Source organism: Procambarus clarkii, chromosome 25, assembly GCF_040958095.1.
Source record: "Procambarus clarkii isolate CNS0578487 chromosome 25, FALCON_Pclarkii_2.0, whole genome shotgun sequence".
In the NCBI taxonomy this organism is placed as follows: Eukaryota; Metazoa; Arthropoda; class Malacostraca; order Decapoda; family Cambaridae; genus Procambarus; species Procambarus clarkii.
This window is the reverse complement of record NC_091174.1, coordinates 14,087,136-14,106,082: the sequence shown is the minus strand read 5'-3', so window position 1 is coordinate 14,106,082 and position 18,947 is coordinate 14,087,136.

Here is an 18,947-nt window from a genome sequence, read left to right as displayed (position 1 = left end):
TATACCGAAAATATGCCAATTACTGAAAACGGCGATGGGTCATATTTTGCCCAAACCCCCCTGCAGTTTTCAAAATGTCTGAAATGTACGAAATTTGACTCCTGAGTGTGATTTTTGAGCCGAATTCTGACTCTCTGCACCTATTTTCATTTTCAAATTACGACTTTTTATACCGAAAATATGCCAATTACTGAAAACGGCGCTGGGTCATATTTTGCCCAAACCCCCCTGCAGTTTTCAAAATGTCTGAAATGTCCGAAATTTGACTCCTGAGCGTGATTTTTGAGACGAATTCTGACTCTCTGCACCTATTTTCATTTTCAAATTACGACTTTTTATACCGAAAATATGCCAATTACTGAAAACGGCGATGGGTCATATTTTGCCCAAACCCCCCTGCAGTTTTCAAAATGTCTGAAATGTACGAAATTTGACTCCTGAGCGTGATTTTTGAGCCGAATTTTGACTCTCTGCACCTATTTTCATTTTCAAATTGCGACTTTTTATACCGAAAATATGCCAATTACTGAAAACGGCGATGGGTCATATTTTGCCCAAACCCCCCTGCAGTTTTCAAAATGTCTGAAATGTCCGAAATTTGACTCCTGAGCGTGATTTTTGAGCCGAATTCTGACTCTCTGCACCTATTTTCATTTTCAAATTACGACTTTTTATACCGAAAATATGCCAATTACTGAAAACGGCGATGGGTCATATTTTGCCCTAACCCCCCTGCAGTTTTCAAAATCTCTGAAATGTCCGAAATTTGACTCGTGAGCGTGATTTTTGAGCCGAATTCTGACTCTCTGCATCTATTTTCATTTTCAAATTACGACTTTTTATACCGAAAATATGCCAATTACTGAAAACAGCGATGGGTCATATTTTGCCCAAACCCCCTTGCAGTTTTCAAAATATCTGAAATGTCCGAAATTTGACTCCTGGGCGTGATTTTTGAGCCGAATTCTGACTCTCTGCATCTATTTTCATTTTCAAATTACGACTTTTTATACCGAAAATATGCCAATTACTGAAAACGGCGATGGGTCTATTTTGCCCAAACCCCCCTGCAGTTTTCAAAATGTCTGAAATGTCCGAAATTCGACTCCTGAGCGTGATTTTTGAGCCGAATTCTGACTCTCTGCACCTATTTTCATTTTCAAATTACGACTTTTTATACTGAAAATATGCCAATTACTGAAAACGGCGATGGGTCATATTTTGCCCAAACCCCCCTGCAGTTTTCAAAATGTCTGAAATGTACGAAATTTGACTCCTGAGCGTGATTTTTGAGCCGAATTCTGACTCTCTGCACCTATTTTCATTTTCAAATTACGACTTTTTATACCGAAAATATGCCAATTACTGAAAAAGGCTATGGGTCATATTTTGCCCAAACCCCCCTGCAGTTTTCAAAATATCTGAAATGTCCGAAATTTGATTCCTGAGCGTGATTTTTGAGCCGAATTCTGACTCTCTGCACCTATTTTCATTTTCAAATTACGACTTTTTATACCGAAAATATGCCAATTACTGAAAACGGCGATGGGTCATATTTTGCCCAAACCCCCCTGCAGTTTTCAAAATTTCTGAAATGTCCGAAATTTGACTCCTGAGCGTGATTTTTGAGCCGAATTCTGACACTCTGCACCTATTTTCATTTTCAAATTACGACTTTTTATACCGAAAATATGCCAATTACTGAAAACGGCGATGGGTCATATTTTGCCCAAACCCCCCTGCAGTTTTCAAAATGTCTGAAATGTACGAAATTTGACTCCTGAGCGTGATTTTTGAGCCGAATTCTTACTCTCTGCACCTATTTTCATTTTCAAATTACGACTTTTTATACCGAAAATATGCCAATTACTGAAAAAGGCTATGGGTCATATTTTGCCCAAACCCCCCAGCAGTTTTCAAAATATCTGAAATGTCCGAAATTTGACTCCTGAGCGTGATTTTTGAGCCGAATTCTGACTCTCTGCACCTATTTTCATTTTCAAATTACGACTTTTTATACCGAAAATATGACAATTACTGAAAACGGCGATGGGTCATATTTTGACCAAACCCCCCTGCAGTTTTCAAAATGTCTGAAATGTCCGAAATTTGACTCCTGAGCGTGATTTTTGAGCCGAATTCTGACTCTCTGCACCTATTTTCATTTTCAAATTACGAATTTTTATACCGAAAATATGCCAATTACTGAAAACGGCGATGGGTCATATTGTGAGTCTACCAGCCCGTGTGTGAGTCTACCAGCCCGTGTGTGAGTCTACTGACCTGTGAGTGAGTCTACCAGCCCGTGTGAGAGTCTCATCATGAACAAGAAAAAAGTCCTTAAAACATGTGAATCTTCCATGAACTGATCAAATAAAGGAATTAATCATAGTAATGGTTCTAGAATTTAAAAGTATTAAAACAACTTTTTCATGCAATTAGATAATTGCTGGAGGACGTCCCATGTGTAGGTAATGGACGGTGGGCCGGGCTGGCCACCCCTGGTGCACGCTGGCCACCCTGGCCACCCCTGGTGCACGCTGGCCACCCCTGGTGCACGCTGGCCACCCCTGGTGCACCCTGGCCACCCCTGGTGCACGCTGGCCACCCCTGGTGCACCCTGGCCACCCCTGGTGCACGCTGGCCACCCCTGGTGCACCCTGGCCACCCCTGGTGCACGCTGGCCACCCCTGGTGCACCCTGGCCACCCCTGGTGCACGCTGGCCACCCCTGGTGCACGCTGGCCACCCCTGGTGCACGCTGGCCACCCCTGGTGCACGCTGGCCACCCCTGGTGCACGCTGGCCACCCCTGGTGCACGCTGGCCACCCCTGGTGCACGCTGGCCCTGGCGCCCTGAACACACAGCTCTTACTGTACACTTGGAAACACTCTTCGTATTCTCAACTGTATCTTGTACTTTACTGCGACTCATGTGTACCTCCCGCTGTGTCCTTCCCTTACTTCCTCCTTATCACACTCTCTCTCTCCCCCCCTCCCTCCCCTTCCTCTCCCTATCCCATCGCCCCCTCCTCACTCTCTATCCCAGGCGCCCCCTCCTCTCCCTCTCTATCCCAGGCACCCCCTCCTCTCCCTCCCTATCCTAGGCGCCCCCTCCTCCCCCTCTCACGACTGTCACATTATGTTGTGATTCAAAAGCAGTTTCACAGTCAATGAACCCTAAGCGTGACGTTAGGTGGTATTCATAGCACCGGGAAGAACGCCGGCCAAGTTGGAGGTTAATCTGAGGCAACAGTTATAAGCCGGGTGGAGCAGCATGTGTCTTACCTTCTGTAGAGACGGGGTGGGGGAGGTAGGGAAGAGTGGGATGGGGAGAGGTAGGGAAGAGTGGGGGGGGAAGGGTAGGGAAGAGTGGGTGGGGGGAGAGGTAGGGAAGAGGGAAAGAGTGATTGACTGGTAGAAAAAAGGTAGAGAGAGAGAGAGAGAGAGAGAGAGAGAGAGAGAGAGAGAGAGAGAGAGAGAGAGAGAGAGAGAGAGAGAGAGAGAGAGAGAGAGAGAGAGAGACAGACAGACAGACAGACAGACAGACAGACAGACAGACAGACAGACAGACAGACAGACAGACAGAGAGACAGAGAGACAGAGACAGACAGACAGACAGACAGACAGACAGACAGACAGACAGACAGACAGACAGACAGACAGACAGACAGACAGACAGAGAGAGAGAGAGACAGAGACAGACAGACAGACAGACAGACAGACAGACAGACAGACAGACAGACAGACAGACAGACAGACAGACAGACAGACAGACAGACAGCGCAGAACAGCAACTGGTGTATTAAGAGAAGTGAAGGTAACTACACTAACCAGAGGCCTCCTGTACAGAACGAGGCCATTAGAGACGGTGGGCGCCAGACAAACAATCAGAGAGAGGCCGCATTATATCATACAGTGAAGGGTGCACAGAACTGGTGTGTAGGTGGGGCTTCTCCAGCTCTAACATTGTATTACAATGAATTCAAATACACGAGAGACTTGTTAAAATGAACGTCCCAAAGACAGGAGAATTTACAGCGAGTACTTACCGAGTTGTGCTTGCGGGGGTTGAGCTCTGGCTCTTTGGTCCCGCCTCTCAACGGTCAATCAACAGGTGTACAGGTTCCTGAGCCTACTGGGCTCTATCATATCTACACTTAAAGCTGTGTATGGAGTCAGCCTCCACCACATCACTGCCTAATGCATTCCATTTGTCTACTACTCTTACACTGAAAAAATTCTTTCTAACGTCTCTATGGCTCATTTGGCCACTCAATTTCCACCTGTGTCCCCTAGTGCGTGTTTCCCTAGTGTTAAATAGTCTGTCTTTATCTACCCTATCAATTCCTCAATTCGAGTGTATCACAGAGTCTGTGTATGAATACTCTGTGCATACCTGTCTTCCCAACGCTTTCTGGCCAGTACACTGGGAGTCCAGTCTTGGTAGTGAGACACTTCAGAGAGGCGAGACACTGTCAGGAGGAGGGTAGAGCGGGGGGGGGGGGGGAGCTGGTGGCCGCTCACAGCTCTGGTAAGGGCACGGCGGCACCTCACAGCCTCCTCTCTCTGCCGGAGCCTCGCCACGTCTTCCATATTCCTGCCTTCCTTAGTCACATCACTTCACTCACTGCTATTATTTATGGTTTTATTATCTCCCGTCCCTCCCACCCTTCTCTCCTTCCCTCCGCGCCTCTCACTTCACCCCCATTATCCTTCAGAACCTTCCTATCTAGTATTCAGTAGTGGGAATACTACATAAGAACATAAGAACAAGGTCTATAGGCAGAAGACCTATTGGCCCATACGAGGCAGCTCCTATCTATAACCACACAATCCCACTCAATACTGTGGGACTGTATAGGGGCCTCATAGCCTGGTGGATAGCGCGCAGGATTCGTAATTCTGTGGCGCGGGTTCGATTCCCGCACGAGGCAGAAACAAATGGGCAAAGTTTCTTTCACCCTGAATGCCCCTGTTACCTAGCAGTAAATAGGTACCTGGGAGTTAGTCAGCTGTCACGGGCTGCTTCCTGGGGTGTGTGTGTGTGTGGTGTGGGAAAAAAAAGTAGTTAGTAAACAGTTGATTGACAGTTGAGAGGCGGGCCGAAAGAGCAAAGCTCAACCCCCGTAAAAACACAACTAGTAAACACTGTCACTAAAACAGGTATTAAAATTTATGTAAAGGAGGGAAGGAAGGAATTATCAGGAGAAAGCCCCAAGTCATTACGGCTATATAGCACTGGGAAGGGGTCAGGATAAGGATTTGGGATGAGACGGGGGGAGGGAATGGTGCCCAACCACTTGGACGGTCGGGGATTGAACACCGATCTGAATGAAGCGAGACCGTCGCTTCATGCAACAATGATCACAAAAACACTGACCCAAGTATGCAGAATAACCACATGTGAAAAATAGAGAATGCTTAACGCGTTTTCGGCTAATTCGCCTTCATCAGATCAAAGTAGATCTTCATATTATATATATATATATATATATATATATATATATATATATATATATATATATATATATATATATATATATATATATATATATATATGTAATCAATTAGTTTACAAAACACTAAAAAACTTAAAACAATGAAAACAAAAATACGGAGGCATTAGCTAAACATTACCAAGTGGCCAGACCATCCCCAGGTAAGGCACGACAAACTCATGACTGAATGTGTACAAATTATGGACATTTGTTTCAAAAGTAAAATACAACAATTTGTCATATGACACTAAAAGCAGAAGCATCGGTAAAAAATCTGACCTAACTTGAATCTAATATGGCATTTTTTTTAGGCCTATTATAATACACATATCTACGTAAAATATAATGTCTGTCTGCCACAATCCGAAGAGCAAATGCTTGGAGCAAATCTCCCAACTTTCCAAGATGACACGTGAGGGGGATGTGAGTGTCATAGTCTGGCTTCAGATCTGCTTCAGATCGATAATATGTACGCCCTTGAGAACTACCCCAAGACAAGGAAATGTAGATGTTTATCTCTCAGAATGTTTGGTAATATGTTTATTGTTTGTGATGTGTGTATATGTATGTATTAACACGATGTACTGAACGGAGTGAGAATAGCTTGAGCTACCTCATCTCTTTGTGTGTATTTTACCTCAATGAACTTATTTCAATTTCAACCCCAAGACAAGGCTAACATTTCAACAGCACATTAAATACAGAGCACAGAAAATATATTAGTGCCAATGCCCCCCCCCCCCACTCCAGCCGGCACCACGCGCCTCAACAAGGAAGAAACTAGTACTCACCTAGTTGTGCTTACGGGGGATGAGCTGTGGCTCTTTAGTCCCGCCTCTCAACTGTCAATCAACTGGTGTGTGACATAACTACACAGCGATCATCCCCACATCCAAAATTCCTTATTAACACAATACAATAATCAACGTCACCGGTAATCCATCATATCCAAATATTAATAAATCCTCACGAAAGCCCAGAGAGGAAACTTCACAAGCAACATGTGGGACAATCCACATTTGTAAACTCACAGCTGCCTCGTAATACTATCAAAACACTGTAATTAATTCCCGTTGTCGGAGACATGAATCCTTATTGCCAGCCCTTCTGCCAGACCTCTCCCCCCCCTCCCCCCGCCCCAGGCACCCTGCTGCCCTTCCCCCTGGATGCCAACCACAACAGTGGCCTAGATGGCAGCGCTCGTCTGCCATCTGCAGCCTCCTGTGTTCTGCTCTCAATCCTCACACCTCAACTGCACTTTTCTAAAGCTACACCGTTCACTTCTTTATATCTTCTTTATATCTTCATCCCTTTCTACTCCTCCCCCTACCCCCCTCTCCGGCAGTCCTCAGCGTATAGCTTGCATCATTTGATTCGTTTGCGTCACTTGCGTCGTGCCAAACTCGTCACCCGATTGACTAATAACGATTGCGTTATTTCCATGTCTTCAAATGTCTTAAAGACTCACATCATTTGCATCATTTTAGACAGAACGCGAGGCATCTAATTACTATCTCCATTTGCATCGCTCAATTCTCTTGCATCAGCTGCGTCACTAGCAACATTTGCATCACCCCCCTTTCGCTTGCATCATTTGCGTCAGGCGCGTCACGGGGTAGTAAGTGGAGATACACAGATGCTGTCGCGGATAATTGAATCTGTCGTGCGTACATCAGAGCTGCCGTGGGCGGACTGATGATGAGCAATGGTCCCAAGGAGACTTGAGGCTCTCAGCCAGGGAGAGGCAAGGAGGTAGGGAGGTGAGAGGCAGGGAGAGGCAAGGGGGTAGGGAGGTGAGAGGCAGGGAGAGGGGAGGAGGTAGGGAGGTGAGAGACAGGGAGAGGCAAGGAGGTAGAGGGGTGAGAGGCAGGGAGAGGGAAGGAGGTAGAGAGGTGAGAGGCAGGGAGAGGGAAGGAGGTAAGGAGGTGACAGGCATGGAGAGGCAAGGAGGTAGAGAGGTGAGAGGCAGGGAGAGGCAAGGAGGTAGGGAGGTGAGAGGCAGGGAGAGGGGAGGAGGTAGGGTGGTGAGAGGCAGGGAGAGGGGAGGTAGAGAGGTGAGAGGCAGGGAGAGGGAAGGAGGTAGAGAGGAAGGGAGAGGGAAGGAGGTAGAGAGGTGAGAGGCAGGGAGAGGGAAGGAGGTAGAGAGGTGAGAGGCAGGGAGAGGGAAGGAGGTAGAGAGGTGAGAGGCAGGGAGAGGGAAGGAGGTAGAGAGGTGAGAGGCAGGGAGAGGGAAGGAGGTAGAGAGGTGAGAGGCAGGGAGAGGGAAGGAGGTAGAGAGGTGAGAGGCAGGGAGAGGAAAGGAGGTAGAGAGGTGAGAGGCAGGGAGAGGGAAGGAGGTAGAGAGGTGAGAGGTACGGAAGGAAAGAGAAAGGGTGAAAGTGAGACAGGAATGCAGAATCAACAGAACTAGGGAGACAGAGATAAGAGGGGGAAACTGAGTACGGAGGGAGAGCGAGACAAGGAGAGAGGCATGGAAGGAGAGAACATGTGAGAGAACAAGAGACAAGGAGGGAGATTTGGAAGAAGATAGAATGATCTGAGACACATACAGAGATTGAAAGATAATACAGGGAGAAATAAAACAAATGAAATATAAGAGGGATGTAGGAAAGACAGGAGCAAGAAAGAAGCGGCATAGCAGAGAAGCAAGGAAGTGGAGGAGAGAAGCAAGGAGGTGGAGGAGAGAAGCAAGAAGAGGAAGCAACCGAAGCAGAAAGTGACACATTAAAAGAGAGAGAGAGAGAGAGAGAGAGAGAGAGAGAGAGAGAGAGAGAGAGAGAGAGAGAGAGAGAGAGAGAGAGGAGCTGGAGAGAGGGGTCGGCACGCCGTGAAAGATGGAGATTGAGAAAAGGAACTAGAGAAGGTGATGAGAATAAAGAGAATTATTTATACACCCAATATCCACATTCATAAGGAGTCATCAACACAAGCAGCTATACCAAAGCAAGCACGAGTTGCTAACAGTAACAGGATGGGAGAACGGGGTGCTGACAGTAAGGAGTATAATATATATATATATATTATTAAATATGACCGAAAAAGTAAGATTAATAATTCTAACACGAATTTTCTCAATCTTTCGTACATTTCTTTTCACTGTTGGAGGTAATTCAAAAATCAATTCTCCAAAATTCATTTTTATTTCTAGTCTGACGCGACACTTGAGCGCGTTTCGTAAAACTTATTACATTTTCAAAGACTTTAGTTAACACATACACAACTGAATAGAACTTACTGAATAGAATAGAACATCTCCGATTTTGTTTATATCTACATTTGAGTGAGGTGGATGGGGTGAGGTGGTATTTAATAAGGTATTAATTTCATCAACACAAGCCAGAACATGAAACAATGGGTATTGAATAGAAGTGATTGTAGAAAGCCTATTGGTCCATATTTCTTGATGCTTCTATATTGGAGCGGAGTCTTGAGGTGGGTAGAATATAGTTGTGCATTAATTGGCTGTTGATTGCTGGTGTTGACTTCTTGATGTGTAATGCCTCGCAAACGTCAAGCCGCCTGCTATCGCTGTATCTATCGATGATTTCTGTGTTGTTTACTAGGATTTCTCTGGTGATGGTTTGGTTGTGGGAAGAGACACAACCAAACCATCACCAGAGAAATCCTAGTAAACAACACAGAAATCATCGATAGATACAGCAATAGCAGGCGGCTTGACGTTTGCGAGGCATTACACATCAAGAAGTCAACACCAGCAGTCAACAGCCAATTAATGCACAACTATATTCTACCCACCTCAAGACTCCGCTCCAATATAGAAGCATCAAGAAATATGGACCAATAGGCTTTCTACAATCACTTCTATTCAATACCCATTGTTTCATGTTCTGGCTTGTGTTGATGAAATTAATACCTTATTAAATACCACCTCACCCCATCCACCTCACTCAAATGTAGATATAAACAAAATCGGAGATGTTCTATTCTATTCAGTAAGTTCTATTCAGTTGTGTATGTGTTAACTAAAGTCTTTGAAAATGTAATAAGTTTTACGAAACGCGCTCAAGTGTCGCGTCAGACTAGAAATAAAAATGAATTTTGGAGAATTGATTTTTGAATTACCTCCAACAGTGAAAAGAAATGTACGAAAGATTGAGAAAATTCGTGTTAGAATTATTAATCTTACTTTTTCGGTCATATTTAATAATATATGTCTACAGGAAAGACTGCTACCAAAATATACTAATATATATATATATATATATATATATATATATATATATATATATATATATTATATATATATATATATACCTTGCCAACCAGCACATAATAGAACAAATAAAGGTTGTTTTGCCTGACATTCATACAACCAACCCTGAGGACAGCACACTCCTAGGTACTCCTCTTGGAAGGAATGCCATCGACGGGGTCCTTGGTAAGAAGATCACTGACCTGAAGAGGATGAACGAGAGGATTGAAGACATCGATGCTCATGATGCACTTTACCTCATCACCAGATGCTTGTCCCTCCCCAGGCTGACCTACTTTCTAAGATGTTCGCCATCTTTCAACAATATTAAATTAGAAGAGTACGACAGCTTGTTGAAATCAATGCTAGAAAAAGCCCTCAACCTTTCTCTCAGCGACTCACAGTGGAAACAGGCCTCCCTTCCTGTCAGACTCGGGGGGCCTTGGCGTGCGCACAGCAACACAAATTGCTGTACCAGCGTTCCTGTCCTCTTCAGTGGCGTCTGACAACTTGGTGAAGGAAATCCTACCTGAGCACCTAGTTCAACAGGCAGGGGTACATGATCCCAGCTTCACAGACTGCACAACCAAATGGGTCTCTCTCGCAGGACCAGCACCCCAACCACCGCCTTCTGAAGCCCATAAGCAATCCAGCTGGGATCGCCCCATTGCCGACCAAGAAGCTGCGACTGTGCTAGAAGCTGCAACAACACCACATGACACTGCCCGACTTAAGGCTGTGGCAGCTCCCCATGCAGGTGACTTCCTATTAGCAACCCCAATGTCAGCAACTGGCACCCGTCTCACACCGCAGGCCCTCCGAATTGCTGTGGCTCTCCGCCTCGCTACCCCAATCCACACCGAATACAGGTGTATTTGCGGCGAGGCAGTAGCCGACAGGTACGGACGGCATGGCCTTCTCTGCCAGAGTACAGGACGATGGCATGCAAGACACGGCGAGGTTAATAACATTTTTAAAAGGAGCCTTACCGCAGCCGGTTGTCCAGCAGAGAGAAAACCCCGTTACCTAATGCCCCGCAACTCTGATGAGCCTGTCGGTCGCCCAGATGGGATCACGGTGAACCCCTGAAAGAATGGTAGACATTTGGTGTGGGACTACACTTGCGTTTCAACTTTGGTCAACACCTTCAGTGTTCAGAGGGAGCCGGTCGGCCGAACGGACAGCACGCTGGACTTGTGATCCTGTGGTCCTGGGCGAGAAACGGCGAGAAACAATGGGCAAAGTTTCTTTCACCCTATGCCCCTGTTACCTAGCAGTAAAAAAATAGATACCTGGGTGTTAGTCAGCTGTCACGGGCTGCTTCCTGGGGGTGGAGGCTTGGTCGAGGACCGGGCCGCGGGGACCCTAAAGCCTCGAAATCATCTCAAGATAACCTCAAGATAACTAACCACAGCCAGGCGGTGCTGACAATTACCGGGAAGCAGCCAAGTCTCATAAAAACAGAGATCTTGGTTACCACTTACAATTTTGTCCCCATTGCCTCAGAGACATTTGGTGCCTTGGGTAAAAGTGCCGCTAGTTTAAGGACCTGGGTTCTAAGCTAATTAAAACTAAGACCACTAGAGCCGCCAGTTTCCTCTTTCAGCGCCTTAGTGTGGTGATCCAGAGAGGAAATGCTCACTGCATCCATGGTTCCTGCCCGCCATCTGAGGAGCTGGAGGAGCTCGACAACCTGTGACAAGTAGCCTTGTACATTGCATGTAACCAATGTTGTAACCCCTTTTTGTGTAATGACATTTTAAATAAAATAAAATGACAATAAATAAAATAGAGAGTGATAGAAGACAATATGTGAGTGTACGCGGGTACATAACCTTAAGATCCCTACCAATCATGACTCCTCGAGTTACAGTCCCGCTCCTGTGTCAGGTAAGTCCACTACGGGCTCACCATAGCCCGTGCTACTTGGAACTTTTGCTCATAGTAATTGAATCTAAAACAACAACAACATGACTCCCAAATCTTTTCCGTATCAATATTTATCAATGTTAAAATTTTTGAGCTGATATCTGGTAACTCTATTATCATTATCTTCTATGTTTATAAACAAACCGCAAAGGGTCAGCAACTTAATTAACAACTAACAATAACAACCAAATCCAAAAGCAAACGAATCTTCAAAATAAGCGCCCAGCATAATAACCAGATGAAGCAACAAATCTAATAAATTGAATTGAAATAAGTTTATTGAGGTAAAATACACACTGTTACGGCCCTCTCGGGACGCAACGGGGTTCTTACTCTGATGTCGTTAGAGGAAGATATATATCCGGCCCCAAGCCAGTAGAGGCTATCAAGGGATGCGATCCGTGACGCAAGTAACTTAAAGGGAGTAGGGAAAGAAAGGTAAGAACTTAATATAATATAATATATCCTTCACCATTTAAATATAAAAAGTAAAACGTACACAAGGGGGAGGGGTATTAACACTCTACAAAGGGGATCGACACTGTAGTCTTCTGCTGGAGACTATGGATCCTTGAAGCTAGGTGCTGAGTCCGCGGTGCTTTCTTCGTGGCCTCAAGACGTGTCCTCTGAGAACGCCGAGTCTACCCTGGCCACAGGTCAGCCACAACACAGGTCCACTGGGGGCACCGTCGTGGAGGCCGTCAACCACACGTCCAGCAGGTCTGCTGGCAGGTACAGAGCCACCAAGGCTGGCACGGCCACTCCACGAACGATAAAAGGGGTACGCCCTAGACAGGAGTCTCGTGTGATATCACCAATCACCCTCCTGTCCTCAATACCCCAGTGGATTATCGTCTCCAACCGTCGGTCCCGGGTAAATCCTTCCACTGCCACTCCACTGGCAGGCTTAACACACCACAGTGTTCTTCCGGGGGGACGACTTCACAATAGCTGCAGCAACGTTCAAGGTATGGAGACTGGCTGCCTCGGGTAGACTGACTCCACCTTCAACACAGTGGTCCCAGGTCGGCTCTGTAAGCAGACACGTCATCAATAACAGGGACACTAAAACACCACACTTACATGCTCAGATACTAACACCTGACGTATCCAGTCCATAGATGGCGCTGTCGTCGGAGCACCACCTCACCAGAGGTCAGGAGCGGCGGTGTTGAGCGCTGAACCAGACTGGAAACTGGTCCTCGAGGCCAGTACACGCTGTCCTCACTAGGTGTCGTCGTTCGTTTGGCGGGGGTTTCGGGAGCTGACCCGCAGATGGCGTGTTTGTCACTGCTCCAGGCACGGACGCTGGATCCGGGTTCGTAACACACACAAAGGGATGAGGTAGCTCAAGCTATTCTCACCCCGTTCAGTACATCGTGTTAATACATATATTGGCACACGTCACAAACAATAAACATATTACCAAACATTCTGAGAGATAAACATCTACATTTCCTGTTTTAATAAAGATCAGCACAAACATCATTACAACATTATGTGTGAGTTTTAACAACATAAACGGCCAGTAAGAGCATCAACAAGCAACATTAAGAGCCGCCAACTTCAGCAGCGTAACAGCCAAAATAATTGTGCCGCCAACTTCCCTGCGGAGTGACATCGAAGTTTTAGTCCCACTGAAGACCTGGCGCGAGATCTTCCCGCTCTTGACAGCCTTGGCACGTCTGACTTCCCTGCAGGCAAACTTGAGGCGGTGACGGTAGGTGTGGTTGTGGTGTGGTTAATGAGGTCTTGTGGTGGTTGTGGTGTGGTTAATGAGGTGTTGTGGTGGTTGTGGTGTGGTTAATGAGGTCTTGTGGTGTGGTTAATGAGGTCTTGTGGTGGTTGTGGTGTGGTTAATGAGGTCTTGTGGTGTGGTTAATGTGGTATTGTGGTGGTTGTGGTGTGGTTAACGAGGTCTTGTGGTACTGTATGGTGTTTTGAGGTATCGGGTGCCGGCTGTGGAATGGTGTTATGAGTGTTGTGTATGTGGTATGGTGTCGGATATGTGCTATGGCGCTGTGGTTGTTTGTGGTGAATGTGGTGTAGTATGTGGTACATTGTATAGTGTGATGGTTGTTAATATATTAGTATGCAGTGTGGCAGAACAGACGTGGTGCTGAGGGTGGTACTTACCTATCTGTGTCTACGTGGAGAGTGAGGTCCAGCTGTATATGGCCCACCAACCAGCCTTGTACATGTTGCGCTTCAAGCTAACTACTCTGACTTTCAAATTCTTTGTCGAGTCGGACCTTAAAGTTGTGGATGGAAGTGGCTTCCACAACTTCCTCTTTCAGAGCATTCCACTTGTTAACTACCCGTACAGGGCACAAGAACTTTCTTACGTCCCTTCGGAAAGGAGGACGTAAGAAAGGGCGAAAGGAAGCGCAGGAAGCAACAACCGCCTGAGAGACCACAGCATTCTTGAAAACAGATTCTTAATTGATCTGGAGAAGCTGAAGCTGCTTTACAGATTAAGGTAGACACTCGCCAGAGCCTCTATCTCGAGGAGCCAATGTGTGCTCATCAGGTGAGGAATTCAACCAATTGGAGAAAGTCACGAAGACATATTCCTAGCCTAGTCTTTGACCCCCGGGGGGGGGGGTACAAAAATATATATATTTCCAGTCTATATCTGAGGTGATTCTTTATATTCTTCGCTACTAATTTTAAAGGGGTATATTTTATTCAGTGTATGTGCGTTAATTTAAATTTTGTGATCGTTTCCCACATGGTCAGAAAGAGAGAGCCTCTTAGGCCCATTGAAGTTCCATCAAATATTGGCCTTTCCCAGGATACATCCCACAACAGTTGCCTAACTCCATAATATATATTTACTGCTAGCTGAACAGCAATAGGTAAATCGTCTGCTCCACAGCATCCAATGTTTTCACGAAGCATCATATTTTTACATATACTCTCTTTTTTGTGCAATAACCTGAAATGTGTTAATGGCTCGCGTAACAATTAATAACAAGTTAGAAACAAGAGAATTAAAGAATCAAAAAATAAATCAATTTAGACAGAAAAATGAGATGGATGTCGTGTGAAAATATTGGAACACGACAATTAAAACTACCCTAGTCTGAGAACTTGAACCTTAACTTTACGTTCAGATTATTAGTAACGTAACGTTCCTAGAGGTGGTCAGGGGTCGGGGGTGGGGGGGGGTTATAGAGGTGAGGGGAATGGGCACTCAGGGAGGTCAGGGGGGGATGAATCATGGGCAGTTATGGAGGTGAATGGACAGGGGTCGTCAGGGAAGGGCAGGATGGAGGGGTGATCAGAGGCATCTAAACTCCAATTACCTGATCCCTTGTCTTTTATGTTACAATCTGTGCCACAAATCAGTAACAACAACTTTCTCCCGCACTTACTAGTCCCTCATTTAGATTATGCAATTCAGGTTTGGTCACTCCAAAATAGGTACAATTCACTTGAACGCGTACAGAACAGGATGACCAATGAACAAATCCACAAGGGCCGTGACGAGGATTCGAACCTGCGTCACGGCCCTTGTGGATTTGTTCATTTGATGCATCACGTTGGTGTGATCCCTGTGTAAGGATGAACAAGTTGATCCCAAGAATTAGGAACCTCCTTTATGAAGAGAAATTTGAAAAGATTAATTTACATATCTTGGAAAGACGAAGAAAAAGTGGCATCATGAAGTATATCAAGGGATGAAAGGCTATACAAATAAGTTTAAAATCTATCTACACAAAATACAACACAACAATATGAATGCAGTTATATTTATAACTGCATTTATTTATAGATTTATTATTTATACATTATTTATACAGGGAGGGGAGGGAAGAGGAAGAGGGACAATCAGTGAGGACGGAGATCAGGACGAGGCAATCTGACGTCAAAACCACAAGCAAGAAATGAGATCAAACATAAAGCCAGTCCGATGGTGTCAGGAGCGAGTGGGAGTGGCAGCAATCAGGAGGAGGGCGGGGTCGTCTGATGGCACTGATCTATCGACACGAGGCCCGTCTGATTGAAGATTACCCGGCCGTCCTCCCCTGATATCGTCCCCTGGTGTTGTCCCCTGGTATCGTCCCCTGGCGTCGTCCCCTGGTATCGTCCCCTGGCGTCGTCCCCCTATTATCGTCCCCTGGTGTCTGTGGGGGTCCCGCGGTCACACACACATACACTCCCGGCGCTCGCTTTCCCTAATGTAAATTTGAGTGACCTTTAGAACTTTTTGAGTTACGGTAAGTAGTTCCGCGGCCGTAATAGGTCGTCAACTTGGAATAGTGGTCCGGGGAACATCAGGCTGCTGCTTGATGGGCCGGGAAACATCAGGCTGCTGCTTGATGGGACGGGAAACATCAGGCTGCTGCTTGATGGGACGGGAAACATCAGGCTGCTGCTTGATGGTCCGGGGAACATCAGGCTGCTGCTTGATGGGCCGGGAAACATCAGGCTGCTGCTTGATGGGACGGGAAACATCAGGCTGCTGCTTGATGGGCCGGGGAACATCAGGCTGCTGCTTGATGGTCCGGGGAACATCAGGCTGCTGCTTGATGGGCCGGGGAACATCAGGCTGCTGCTTGATGGTCCGGGGAACATCAGGCTGCTGCTTGATGGGCCGGGAAACATCAGGCTGCTGCTTGATGGGCCGGGAAACATCAGGCTGCTGCTTGATGGGACGGGAAACATCAGGCTGCTGCTTGATGGGCCGGGGAACATCAGGCTACTGCTTGATGGTCCGGGGAACATCAGGCTACTGCTTGATGGTCCGGGGAACATCAGGCTACTGCCACTCCCCCATTTTAGGTGCTCGCATTTATTTTTTTTCTCAACATTTTTATTCCCTTTGAAAGGTGAACTTTTATGGATGCGGGATCAAATTTTATTTTCTGATTGTTGATTAAGCATGTGTGGGGTCAACAAGACAAAGTCTTTGTGATTTTATATGTTTTATTATGCTGTTAAGGCCTCACTCGGAGAGTAACCGGGTTCTTTCCATTCAAAGTTTCTAATGGACCTTAGTGCCTCTTCTTACCAGATCCAACCCCGAGTCATTGGTAAGTTCTTAAGAACAGGCAGTAATAGTCAATACAACGGGAATGGGGTTAAAGAACACTAAACAAACCCGTCACCACGTGTACTACTTAACTATATACACTTATTACTTAAGTACATAACACCGCAGGTGTCTCTTTCACTCAGGACACTACGAAAGAAGTTTTGCGATCTTATATGCCGGCGAGTCTACTTCTATGTTCTATCGTACAACACTCGAGGAATCTTCCCTGAGCCTTTCTTTAATGGTACTCAATCCGGCAAGTCCACCTTTCTCAGTAAATCATGGGCCAATCCTCCACAGTATCATCATACAATCCGTCCTCGACTCAAGTCCATTACATCCAGCGGTCGACCCCAAGTTCGCATTCATCAATTCTAACATGCTGTTCATTCAAAACGGGAATTTTCTCAAATATAAATTTATTATAATAATATATTAGCATATTGTGCATATATAGGCATAGGTTAGGTGTTTAGGTTCTGTTGGCGATTATTTGTATTTGTAGTACGTGGGTGAAGCATTTACAGCGTTGTGGTTCGAATAAAATTCGTCAATGAAGCACTTGTTCCGGAAGTGTTCGAACGAAATCAGTTCTGAGTCGTGTGTAAACCGTTTTTCACTCATAAACAGGGAGTTTGACGGGTGTATGGAATCACTTTTGGGTCTTTGGAGGACGGGCTGCATCATAGTGTCGGAACACCACTTCGACTCTCCACCAACACGCTGCAGCCCGGCCTCATAAACAAAGGCCAAAGTCTATTCCAAGAAGTCGCCAAACCCCGTTATGAATGAAAAACGGTTTACACACGACTCACAACTGATGACGTCCGAACACTTCCGGAACGAGTGCTGCGCAGACAACTTTTGTTTGACTTAAAACGCTGTAAATGCTTCACCCACGTACAAATACAAATAATTGTCAACAGAACCTTAACTCCTAACCAATGTCTAAATATGCACAGTATGCTAATATATAACATATTCATTATATTTGAGAAAATTCCTATTTTGAATGAAGAGCATGTTAGAATTGATGAATGGGAACTTGGGGTCGACCGCTGGATGGAATGGACTTAGTCTGAGGACGGGTTGCACGTTGGCTGGTCTCCAGCAACATGCTGGCTGGCTTTCCCTGCAGGATTTACCTATAACAAGCCTTAATTTAGAGGACAGACGGACGTTAATTCAATCTAGTAACTGAACTGGGCCATCCCAGGATACATTGGTCCAATCACCAATACTTCACTGGTTATCTCAGACAATTCACCGACTCAAATGAATCGGCCCCACTTATTTCCCACACCACTTCTAAAGAGTAATAAATCATATAGCAAGAAGAAAACTACACAGGTGTCAGTAAGATCACAGCCTTCCACCAAGGAACAGAAAATAGGGTCGGGTGCACTCAACAGATGGCGTTGACATTGTCACACTAACCTTTGGCAATGATTGCCTTATATCTGGCCCGGTGTCTGTCTTGCTCGCTCTTACGGGCTATTCATGCCCGTGCCACCTCTTGGATGGTTTAATCTTCATCAATCAATCTCACTCGCTCTATTGCAGCTTCTATCTAATGGTTATCGCCTCTTTCGAGGACCGATTTTTTAGAAATTTGCATAAAACTAACCAATTTCCTTCAAAATGTCATCTTTTAGGGGTCAGATTTTGTTGGGATTTTTATCCAGTGTACTTTTGGTTGGGCGATTTGTAGTTTTTTTGTTAAGCGATTGAAATTTATGTTGGGCTATTTGTAGTTATTGTTGACAGTGTTGCCAACAAATAAACTAGGGATACCAGACCTTGTTACCTTGTGGTCTGGTCAGCCACAATATTTTGCTCCACAATACAACATGGTGGACCTGGTTTTAGAGCAACTGAATGCTCATATTTCATGTTTTAAAGTGCTGTTTTGGCCCACCATTTAGAATCTGCTGGGAAAATTCACTCAGCATTGATGAAACCTGTTTATACGATCAATTATCCATTAAGATATATTTAACTTTCTCTGAGATGAACAAGGAATTTCCAAGTGAAGAAAATGAAGATTTTTCTCGTATTCGCCGTACATACGAGAAAATTGTCTCATTATACTGATCGATCCTTTCAAATTACTTGGAGAGAAGCGCTTAACACGTGAGATATGTTCTCAGGGAACACGCCAGATCTCCAGAACTTGAGACGTGATATTTACTGGGGTTCAACAGTACAGGGAATGATTTAGGAAAGACAGTTGAATATGGAACCTCCTCATTGCAGGCGTTGAGT